Source organism: Scatophagus argus, chromosome 5, assembly GCF_020382885.2.
Source record: "Scatophagus argus isolate fScaArg1 chromosome 5, fScaArg1.pri, whole genome shotgun sequence".
In the NCBI taxonomy this organism is placed as follows: domain Eukaryota; kingdom Metazoa; phylum Chordata; class Actinopteri; family Scatophagidae; genus Scatophagus; species Scatophagus argus.
The window spans coordinates 21,426,755-21,439,805 of NC_058497.1; positions in this window are offsets into that span (position 1 = coordinate 21,426,755).

Sequence of the window (13,051 nt, forward strand, 5' to 3'; positions counted from 1 at the left end):
ACATATGTAACTGAATGTAAATATTTCATTCATGAGAAGATTCAGTGGATGAAACCAGACGTGAATGCATAGTGCAGCTCTGCACCACTGATTTTCACAGACTGTACTGCAGATATCTTCTTCTATGATGTTCATTTTCCACATTAAATACAAACTGTTTTGCCCCAGTTTCCCTTTGTCTGACCTCCTATTTTCCTAGACTGCGGGTCTTCACTTTAATTACTGAGCACATCAAAACATGCCATTACATTTAATAATCAGTCAGTTACATGCCACAGATCAGTTTTGTACTTATTTATTTATTTTTGCTCCTTCTGTTATTATTCCAGCTATGGATGCAATTATGTCAGTAATTTATTGTTGTTTTTCATATGGTGTTGTATACTCCAAAAGTCATATGTGTTCCATAACTTACTGTATGTCACATGAATATGTCAGGATCCACGTGGTATGGAAAAAAAAAAAAGTGCTGAAAATTGCCCGATGATGACTTCTTGGTTTGGTATCCCTTTGAAATAAGGACAAGCTAGACATCAGAATAATATATGGGGAAATGCAGAGAGCTGTTTGCATTTCTTCTAAGGTGTTCATCTCACCTGTGTGAAGCAGCTCCTGGACCCTTTATTTCATTCGCTACCAAAAGACAACATTGATAACAGACTTGTAAGTGCAAAGCGATTATCATAAATGGGACATTTTGGTGTGAAAAGCTTTTGGCAGTAAAACCACAAATTCTGCAGCGCTAATGTTGGGCTTCGTGAGGCTTATGTGTGTAATTTTTATCATAAAGATTAAGATTTCTGACAACTAAGACTACTGGAAACAATTCTGTGCCAGTTTAAAATCGTGCTTTCTTTTAGTCTTCCTATCGACCGCAGTGGTCACTTGTGATTATTGAAGTCAGTATTAACGTGCAGGTTATCAACATAACGAGGGAGCTATTTCACTGCAGTACCAAATGAAGGTAACTAAGCGGACATGACGGGTGATCACATCAACAGATGCTGAAATACAGTATAGAACAATTTATGCTGTCATCAAATGCAAATTTTGTATTGACCAGTGCATGAAAAAGTGTAAAACGAGTGATAAGTTTCCTTCCATGTGTTTCTTGTTTGTGAGCCAAATTGACTCATTAAAAAATGATGGAAGCAACTATAACTGATGAAGCTGCTTGGATTAGCAGTGAAACGTCTTCAAGTCAATCTTCACAAGTCCAGACGCCTTGCTTTAACCCTTCGAGAAGCAACTATAACATAACTATAGACAGAAGCCGATAGAAAGTATGCAACCAGGACAGAGAGGAAACCAGATGACATGTGATTCCAATTAATGCTGGTGTCAGAACTCATGTTGTCTGTCTTTTCCAACTGAAGCTGCAAAAAACAAAAAAGAAACAGCTGACATGAAACAGTGCAGTATCCTCACTCGCACATTTAGTTATTTTTCAGACGCAAATACATACCTCTTGTGCACAGCTAATAAAAGCCATATGAATCAATGCAGTTCCTCACAGACATCAGATCCTTAAGTCACAGTTTCCCCTCGACGGTCCGCTGAGGATCATAACATGTAATTTTCCCCACAGTGCATACAGTTAGACAATAAGTCGCCCATAAGTGAGATTGCAACAGCTGAAGATTGAATCCGTTTAAAAGAAAATATTAGTAGATGTTTAATAATGTTTGTTTACGTAGTTAGCAGACTAACTGCAGAAACCCACGACAGGATACAGTTATTAGGATCTAATCATTTGTTTTAGAGAAAAACACTCAAAGTGACAGAGTATCAGATGCAGAAAAAATGTAAAAGTACTCAATCACAAGGTACCAACAGTACTGCTGTAAAAAATGACAACTGGGCAATAAGTGTTAGATCATATCAGCTGGTTTATGAGTGTCAAATCTTTCATGAAATGTAAATGTATATTTACATACATACGGTGCATGAAATATAAATGTGTATTTTCTAAAATTTTCGTTGTTCTCAATCGATATCCTCGTAAGTTACAGTTAAGTTAAAAAAAGTTTTCTTCGACTGATGGATGAAGAAATGAGGCTGAATCACAGACCTTAGTAAACCTTTCCCTCCTCTGTGATTTATGGGCCGAGAGATCCTGTTCTTTTCTGACTCCAAGAAGCTGCAGAGTCTTGAGCTATCATTCTCTAAGTGAAACAAGGCTCTGATATTTGGAAAAACACTCTGGCCCACTTTAACTGCTGGCTGTATCTGGTTGAAAGGGTGCTAAGTATGGAATGGGGGTACATCTAATCCAAAAAGCCCTTATACTGCAAGTGATTGAGTATGACATGAAGGTAAACTTTTAAGTGCTCGCACTGATCATAATAAAAAAAGAGGGCTCTTCAGTAAATCACTCAGCTGTTAAAAAAGCTATTTGTTTTACCAGAGGCCATATTGAGTCTCTGTAGCAACCTGACGGCACCGCATGCATGAGCACTTTACCTCAGGAGAAATGACTTAAAGAAAACTGATGTCATCTGCACTAAACTAAGGTATGTTTCCCATAAATTTCAACTCAAGGAGGATGTTCTGTCCAAACATAAAAGAATTTCCCCTCGGGGATAAATAAAGGAATTCTGGTTCTGATTGTGATATCTTAGGGTTAAAATATTCGACTCCAAAATATCCAAGATGTAAAAGATTAAAGATCAGCTTGCACCTTGTTTCTTCTTGTTCCGTAATTACATTAATAACAGAGGAGAGTGGCAGTTTCAGTGTTGACTGGGCAAGTCAACTAATGAAACTGTATTTATGTGGTTGTGGATAACTCACAGGGAACAGGACATTAAGTGCTTTTGCTGTAGGATTATTATAGTTACACGATATTTGGACAAGATGTGTCACTATAATTTCAGTCCATGAGGATAAGTTTACATTAATGCTCATGATGTACATATTGCATACCTTCTTTCCAGAACTGGAACTGTACAAACATAGAGACGTGTAATTGCTTTTCTTCCAGCTAAGCTGATAAACCACATTTCCATTTTGAAACTATAATGCTGCCTGAGGTCATTGCAAATAATAGCCTTTGCTCAAATCAAATTGGCTTCTCCTGACTGAAGTCAAGTTTCTGTCAGGCCACGTTCGATCGTCAGCTAAACATCATGAACCAGATTCAGGATGAGGAGTTGGGTTAAATGTATCTTACATGTTGAATATCTAGCTTGTGAACCTAAGATCACTGACCATATTTGAAGAATATCAAGCAGATGAGCTGTGCTAATGACTAACCCAGCGATGGAAGATTCACAAACACAAGCAAACATCATTGGTGCGGTTTCCCAAGAAAGTAAAATACTTCTGGCAGCAAAGTGTGGGAGGAAGACCAAACAGTTTGGGTCTGTTACATCAACATCAAGACAGATAATAAACAACCTCGGAGATATAAAAAATAAGGAACATATTAAGTATGTTGCTAACATTAAAAGTTTAAAATATGTACTAAACCTAATTTAGGTGTAAATATCTTCCTATAATCAGACACATGCTTTTTGTAAAGATGCAGAACACAGTAAAATGTGTAAAACAGAAGCAACCGAAGGGAGTGAATGATTGAAATAAAAGGAGTCAGTCCAGGCTTTTCTAAGAGAGAAAAATACTGTAATTATCATCGTGAAGGCTTGTAAAGAGAGTGCTGAAAAAGCGTGATTGATGACCCACAGTGCTACCCTGAAATGCATATGATGTAGAATAATATGCTGCATACTGGTCCTTCATGAAAGGCAACAGAAAGAGGACAACAGAGAAGGAAGACAACAGGAGGAAGAACGTTACTATTCCACACATTGCAGGAGTATCAGAGAAGCTCAGAAGGATTTTTAATAAACACCAGATTCCGGTACATTACAAACCCAGCAACACTTTAAGACAGAAAGTGGTACACAGTGGTAAGGACAAAACTCCCAGATACAAACTAGATAATGTGATATATGCAGTGCAGTGAGGAATGCGTGGACTTACACATCGGGGAAAACAAACAATCACTCCACAAATGTATGGCACAACACAGGAGAGCCAACACCTCCAGACAGGACTCAGCAGGCCATCTGCACCTCAAAGCCAAGGGACTCTCCTTTGAAGATGAGATAGATAGACAGATAGACAGACAGACAGATAGATAGACAGATAGATAGATAGATAGATAGATAGATAGATAGATAGATAGATAGAAGCAAGGTTCAAGGTTCATGTTCTAGCCAGGGAAGACAGATGGTTTGAGAGAGGAGTAAAAGAAACCATTTTTGTTAACCTGGCTTTTCTGCCCAGGAGATTCACAGCCCAGTCTCATTCTAATGACCCTTTTTACCATAACGACTCAGGTGGCCACAACAACTCAGTCAACAACTTAGAGGGGTCAACGGCCCATCAGACTCCTTACCAACCCTTGTCATCTCTCCCAGGTGGATGTAACAACCCTCTTCAGGGATGAGCCTATGGACTTACAGCCCCTTTTGTACAGGAATTCATTACCCACAGAGGTTATATACTCTGCACTCCCCACCAAAAAAATTTAGAACTGAAGAAGCTTCTCGGATGAGAGGCGAAACGTCTTCAAGAACCCTAACAAGTCCAGATACCCTAAGAATTTACTACACAGACCATGACCTGGATGACTGAGAACCTTCACCGACAATATGCTGCATACAGTGTGTCTCAGCCATATGGATTTGTCTAAAGACATGAGCAAGAACTCTCAAATTCAAATAAGTCTTTACTTATATAAAATAACCCACAATGAAGGTGGTGGAAGCCAACAGATATCTTGTTGTACAGTAACAATGTCACCACTTGCCTCAACACATCATGACCTCCAGCACTCTGGACTAAATTTCCAAGTGTGGAAAATGATGTGCTCAGCATGCCAGCACAGATAGTGGAATTCATCAGCTGCATTTAGGTGTGGCTCTGCTGTATTATACTGTATTATCTCAGGGCTACAACCAAACAATCAGTTCTCACTTCAGGGTCTGAAAAACTTGAAAATGTGAAAATGGAATGAATTCTGAGTATGAATAACCTGGCAGGACATGGTGTTAAGGGATCGCAATTCAGTATGTATACAACCCTGGGACACCTTTGTAGCTCTTATCCAGTGCGCAGTCGTGAGGTGCACCACCATAAAATAAATTACCCAAATAATGGTGAAACTTAAACCTTAACAATGACAACGATCTCCATGAATTATATATGTATTATTTGTACTTTGCTTGCTGCGGCCTAGAGGTTGGAGAAGTGGCTTGTGATTGGAGGGTCACCGGAGGAAAAATTTGGGTGCGGTGGAGTGATTAATGCGACAATTGGTCCCCCTCCCCCCATTAGCCGACTAATGTGCCCTTGAGCAAGGCACTGAACTCCTAATTTGCTCCCGGGGTGCTTGATGCAGTCCACTGCTCCAGTGTGTGTTTCACTGCATGTAATTTGCTGGGTGTTGCGTGTGTGTTCAACTAAAGATGGGTCAAATGCAGAAGACAAACTCAGTGTGTGTATACAAAAATATAAATACTATCAATAAAGGTGATTCTTCTTATTATTATTACTTCACTTGCTCATTTGACGTATGCTGAATGATGCATGTGAAGAGTAAAGAAATCGGTTTTCAAATTGATCTGCTGGTGAGGGAAGTTCCTTTGTGCTGACCTCAAATGTGAGTTTTAAGGCATGTTTGGGCAAGCAGGATTTTGTTTGACAGCCAATCACAGTCCAACATCCAACTTACAGAAGTGTGCAGAGGGCGAAACATCAGTGAAAAGGGGCTCCAGCCGACAACCCTGCAGCTGACCCAGCGTAAACAGGCAGGCAAAGATGCAAAACAGGAAGATCACCACCTGGAAGACAAAATGTGAAACGCAGACTCAAAGCATCCAGAGCACATGCATGGAGCAGACCATTCAGTAAAGTAAAAGCCATTATGTAGCCAGCAGTTAAACTTTCTCAGATGAATAGATTCTGGATTCATGTAGTAAGATTAGATCATTTTAAAAATGTTTAAGGATTGTAATTGCACTTTTTGTGTAATGTAAAATTATATAGTATAATAAGTAAAAAGAAAAGCAGTGTGTTTTTTATACATCTGAAAGGGATCTTTAAACATTTTTTCCAAGCTATCTGAAGTCACAACATACTGATATTTCATTCTGTCTGTGGTTCCGAATCATGAAATATTGATTTCCAAGTCACGAGTTGTTATGGACTTCACCACTGCATCACATGGAAAATTCAAAATATCTTAGACATCATTTAATACACATTTTCCTGCAATGTAGCTTGACACTTTTTGAGACTGAATTCAAAATAAACTTATGTGGTTTCAACTCGGCTTGACAACATGAATATGTAATGATGGACTGGACCCTGGGGATTATGAGACTGGGTAAGGCATGATCTTAATGAATCCTTTTTTTCCTCTTTTTTTCTCTCAATTAAGTTTTTCGGCCAGAAAAAACAACTTTTATGGAATTTCTTAGGAAATTAGAAGTCTGTGTTATGAAATAAGTAGTAATGATTCATATGATTTTCTTCCTAATATTGTTTTTGTGCATGTCTCCCTGTAGAGATGAAGAAATGCAGAGCCAAGCTGCAGACCATCTATCTATCTATCTATCTATCTATCTATCTATCTATCTATCTATCTATCTATCTATCTATCTATCTATCTATCTATCTATCTATCTATCTATCTATCTATCTACCTACCTACCTACCTACCTACCTACCTACCTACCTACCTACCTACCAACCACAGACTGGACAGAGAGGATACTGCAGTCTGGAAAACTGGACCATAAAAGCACAGGGAATCCCATCTACGTGGCTCATGCGTCCCAGAAACTTGTTGGAGGAGGGGAAGGAGTGTTAGCCACCAGCTAACTGACTTTTTGAAGGAAAAAACTGAAATATTGCTTTTCTACTCCTTATAGGCTACTGTGAATCTGTGCACTAATGACTTAATTATGAATTCACAAGCAGTAGATAGTTTCAACATCATTCCCTGTGGTAAAATAATTTAGAGTTTCATTGGCTTCTTTCTCTGCATGTGTGTTCATTGTTAAGCCTACTGATAAAAAACAGTGGAGACTTGGATTCCAGTGAAGAAAAGTAGCCGCAAGATAGATGTATTTTGCAACTGGTTCAGGCCACAGAATAAATAATTAAATTGTTAAAACACCACTCTCTTCTATAAAGCTGGGGGAAAACTGGTTAAAGAAAAATGAACTGATGCAGCAGAGAGCAAGACTTTTAGTCCAGGATCCAAGCATGCAAAATCCTACACTGTGCAGCCTTGTCATTGGTGCTGCTGGTGTTACAAGAAGATAACTGAAAAAGTTTTGGTATATAATATTGTGAGGAGTTACATCACTGAGTGGTGTGACGGCTAACTTTACACCATTTGGATACAGTGCACACTATGCTGCAATGTCCTGCTTTGGCACAGTGGAAAACGTGTGGAAGTTTTCCACAAAATGGAGTCATGAAAAAACACAGACTAAGCCAAACCAACACATGGTCTGTTGGTTCACCGTCCAATTAAAATGGTATTGTTCTTGCACAGTAATATCAAATATTCTCCAAGCTGTTACCAAAGTCAAGAGCACTCAAGTAAATATCCAGTAAAAATAAAGTGTGTTATGACACTACTGTCCAATAAATGTGTATAATACAGGAATGTGTTCCAGAGAAAAGCAGAATGCTCGTTTGAACATCGTAAGAGACTTTCTTAACTCCAATCTCGACAAGTGACCGCATTCTTCTTGGAAGTAGTAAAGTTGCAGTGAAAAACATCTCCCAGCTGTTCTTTCCACATTGAAAATGATCATAAATGTTGAGCAGGAGGCTCAGCTGATACAAACAAGGCAAACAGCCATTCAAATGTGTAGAAATCATCATTTGTTAAGTAATAAACTTATCTGTTTCCTGTTTACTTCATATTTTTGCAGGGTTCTGAAAGAGTTAAAATCCTCATTGTGTCATGCAAGCCATCTTGCAAGCCAGGGCTCGAGACAACTAAGGCATTTCCCAGTATTTGGGTTGGCGCAAGTATTGAAAGGTGTTGATCCTGAAGGCGATGAACTGCTTTACAGACAAATGATTTGCATGTTGAATCCCCATGCGTTCTTTCATCATCTCCTGTCAGATTATAATTCAAAACAAGTCATCAGGTCAAATGGACAACTGCACCGTATCGTACATTGAGTTGAAATACTTTAATAGTAGCAAGAATCCAAACACAAGATTGATACTCAGTGATGTGGTTGCACTGAGCTCAATCATATTTATCAAAACCAAGAGAATAATCCAAATACTGGATCTAATCCTTTTATTATGGAGTTTTATGTATTTTCCATAAAAACTGAACGCTACCCAAGGTTTTCAATCCAGATCCCTATGTTGGACAAACTGTTTGTGAAGTTGTTGCGTGTTTCTGATCCCTCTTGTGCTTTGGGCTAGCCATGGAATCCAGGAAAAACAAGAGACTGCAGCTGGCGGTTAAATTGCTGCCCATAATGTTGTTTTTTTTTTTTTTTTTTTGGTAATCTCTCTGGTCTCAGTGTTAAGATGCTAAATGTAGCTCAGCACTGCGAGAATGTATTAATGTGAGACGCACAGTGATATATGACAGGAAACCTCACAGTGACATCTTCAAAAGAAATTCAAGACAGAGGAGCCTTGACTTGGAAGGCGCAGACTGGGAAAAAGGTTGGGGAGGGAAAAAATGAAACATGTACGGATAAAAGACTCAGTTTGAGGAAAAATGTTTATCTTTGCCATTTTTTTCTCTGAAAGGTACAAAAGGGACTGCTCATGCACTCATTTCACCTTACATTTCCATGGAAACGACAGGAGTACAGTAGTGAAAACACACTGATATGACAAATACTTTCAGATTTGCGTGTTATGTAATGCAGTATAAATCACTGCTTCGTCAATATGGGTTTGTAATTTCAAAAACAAAGAGGATAATTAAACCACAAAAAATCTACCACATGAAATTACATAAAGTGCATAAAACAGAAATACAGAATAAGCCAGAATAAGATCTGATCAGCATCCAGCCCATATGGAGGAATCATCAGTCAATCAAGATAAGCCACATAAGTATTTAACAATTTGATAACATCAAACTGATACGTCTGAAAGAGTGCTGGACATATTCGCAGTATTCACTATGGACATCAGGTCACAGGTGCCATTCTTCAGTCCAGCACCAGAAACAATTCCAGGAATAGCTTGTTCTTGAAATATTGTTCACTGAGTTATTGCTTCCATGTGACAATATTTCAGTGACTTTCACATTTGTTGCAGATACAACATCACCTAATCCTCACTGAGCGCTTGAGAACTGGTGGGTTTAAATATTGTAAATATATTGTGTTTTTAGGTTGTGCCACCTTCACTTCAAAGCTGACTTTAGCAGGTGGATGAAATTTGGAGAGAACTGTGGGTAAATGAGGGGATCGTGTTTTTTGTCATAGTCAGGAATTTATTTAATCCACATGCGCTTTTTATTGCTGTTTACATAAGTATCAACCCTGGAGCCAAATGATTGGTATTTTGGACCGGCATTGAGTAATATAAAACATACTGACTGACTGTTTCTCATAGGAGATGAATATTGACTCCATCTGAAGATAGCACAGATGTTTAAATAAAAAAAAAAAAACTACTGATCTAACTTGGGTAAGAAACCACATGAAACTTTTAAGGTGATAAGATTTTCTCTTAAATGCACCCAACTTGCATTAGTTTGGTTGTCATTCATCAGTTAGCCACTGATGGCAAACTTGTTGCTTAATTAAGGTCAGTGTGGAGTTTCAGCATGTTTGTTGGTAATTTTGCATCCATAAGTTATATTAAAACATGGTTAAATTAACAGTTTTCCCAAATAAAACAATTTCTTAAAAATGTAATCTTGTCTTTTACTGACAATTTTGCAGCGTTCACTATGTCTGACTGTCTCTTCCACACTTGTCCATAGATAAATATGCATTCCAATACATTCCAATCCATAGTAGCATACTATTTCAGGAAAAATGCCTGGTATGCCTCAATACACAGTATGTCAAATACAGTATGCCAAAAATACTATGCAAGTCACCATGTTTTTCAGGCTATTTTATAGCTATGCTGCTATAGGCTTAGACTGCTGGGGGACACATCAGGACACAGTGAACCTCATTCACTCCTCTCCTCTCCTCTCCTCTCCTCTCCTCTCCTCTCCTCTCCTCTCCTCTCCTCTCCTCTCCTCTCCTCTCCTCTCTTTCCACACATTTGCTGTTCCGTCTTTATCTGTTACACTGCGTAGTCTGGCCTTGGTGTCTGGCACTCTCTCTGTGTCTTCACAGATTTCTCCAGAGCTCCATCCACCGGCACCAACCTCCACCTGCATCACCTCCTTCCCTGTGCTTCTACCCTGCCTGCCGTCCTTGCTTATCAACCAACCTGCTGATTCTGCTTTCCCTGTTTACGGCCCAGCCTGCCCACAAGGAGCTGCCTCCATCAGCCTCCATCAGCTCTCCCCTGACTGAACATTCCTCATCTATCCCATATTTCATGACCGTTAACTGCTGTCCTTCCTGTACAACATCCATTGCACATCTGCCCATCCTAGTTGAGGGATCCTGCTTCTGTTGCTCACCTGGAGGTTTCTCCCATTTTTTCCCTGTTGGTTTTTTCTGGGAGTTTTTCCTTAGTCAATGTGATGGTGTAAGGGCAGAGGATGTTGCTGTGCGATGATTAAACTTTATTTATAACTCTCAGCAAAAGCTGATAGATGCTTATTAAGACGTACATGAAATCTTTTCTTTTATGATAAACTCACCCTCATCCATCTGTTTAGGTGCCTGGATATTACATAACATCTTGGTACTCATGAGTGGAAACAAACAATAAAATTTGAAGTGCACATGTTTTGCACATAACCATAAGATGAGACTTGTCAAAGATAATTGGCTTCGTTATGATTAATAATTGTGACTGTATTTATAACTGAAGCTGGTTAATTTTGAATTTACATTAAATAAAACGTAAAAATGAAGTGCTAACCAAAGGCATTTGGGTGTGTAGTACACAAAGGCATAGTTAAACAACATACGCTTGTAGAAAGAAAGGATTTTAGCCACGTAGCATTAGAGCTCTTGGCAAAGATGCTCAATAAATTGTCTGATTGGAATAGACTAAGATTATTTATTGGGCTCCATTTGTGTAGCACTGGCAATGATTGTTGGTAGACTTTCAGAGTATGACAGATTATGTAACTCCTGAATCTGCTCCTCTGTGTGACACATAAGGGATGGGAAAACTAATATAGTCACTCTGCTATATAGATCCACATCAGCTAAGCAAAAGTATCCATTTACCTTACTTAGCATTAGGCCTAAAAGGGCTAGTTGTTAAACCTGATAATAATAATGCAAACATTAATGTGTGTATCATTCACTTGTTAGAAAAGAGCAGTTGACCTGATTGTCATTGAATATAGTGCAGTTTGATGAAGGAGACTAAACTTGTACATGTATTTTAGAGAACTGATATTTCCTCCATCAGCCACTGGGAAATGACACCTCTGATAGATTATAGTGTCTTGTAATTAGCAATAATTATACATTTTGTGGGGAAAAAAATACAGCACTGACGCAAAGGGGATTTAATGAAGTGTTGTGTCTTTCCTCCAGTAGATGTTGAGTGAAAAGGCAATACATCACTGTAGTTTTGAGAGTAGAAAAGGGAGCAGGCCAACACGCTGGAAATGGAGCACTGAAAGGAAATCTTGATGCCTGAAGGTCTATCTCACAAAACACATTTGTCATTCTCAGGCTATCATGGAGTCTTCACAAAACCAGCTATACCTGGACAACAAAGATGGTTGTCTGGCTCAGATAATATGGAATTTACCCACTGAACTGTATGTACACTTACATCAGTAACGTGAAGTGGCATTAACAACAGATAGCCAGTAACTTCACTGACTGCTCATTCGTAATGTAAAAATAACCCAGTCAATTCAGGCAACTTGTTCTGGTCATAACAATAAAGAAACACTTCACTGACCTGGAACTGCCAATCAGAACTCAGAAGGGGGACACTGACTCATGTTTGCTTCAATAAGTATAGATTTTAACCTGCTATACTACTTGGTTCATGTTCAGTATTACTCTCTTATCTCATGCTTTATTTTATTTTATGGTCTATACATGAATGCACTGCAATGAAAACTCATTCAAGATTGAGTAGTCACCGTGCCAGGAACATGTCAGCACTGGAGTCAATGTTGAATCCAGATGATGAGTCACTTTCACACAGCTGCATTCAAGGCATTTACATTTACTGGGCCAGACAGCTCTTCTGGAATGTATGAGTGATTTGGCCAATTAAAAACTTTAAAGAACACTAGCAACTAGAAACTTCCATGAAGGTCAGATGATGTATACTTGTATCCTAGATCAAGAGCGTCATACCCATATACTCATATTCATCATGCCTTCCAGAACATGAATGCAAACTTTCTGCATTTTGGAGCATGATCAGATAATTAAGTCAATCTTTGGTCATAGGATTAACAGTAAAAGCCTAGATAAATGAATTCTCATTTGACCAAAAAGATAGTGTACGCTGCCCGTGTGGTTTCACTTAAGGATGAGCTGTCTGTTGGTGATAGTGACGAGTCTTGGAAACTGCCACGCCAAGTAAAGTGAAATCTGAATCTAATGTTGGTGATAACAGCAGTCTCATAAATGACTTAATAATTGATTGGGACATCACCACTGAGTACAGTGTGGAAAACCAAAGTGTGGAAGACCAAATGGAAACATAATAGCATCCTCCCGCACATGTCTTTTCAATTCTCTCTCTCATTGTAAATGTAGAAAGTATTGCCTGCTGTGTGTCTGACTGCAGAGTATTTTCACTCTCTCTGTAACAAGATTTGCATGTTACTGTAACAATAGAAATAGTTACTCAATATCTTTTGTTAAACCTGACGTAACAGTGACCGACAGTCTAAAAATACAGTCATTCCTCAGGGATTTTAGTG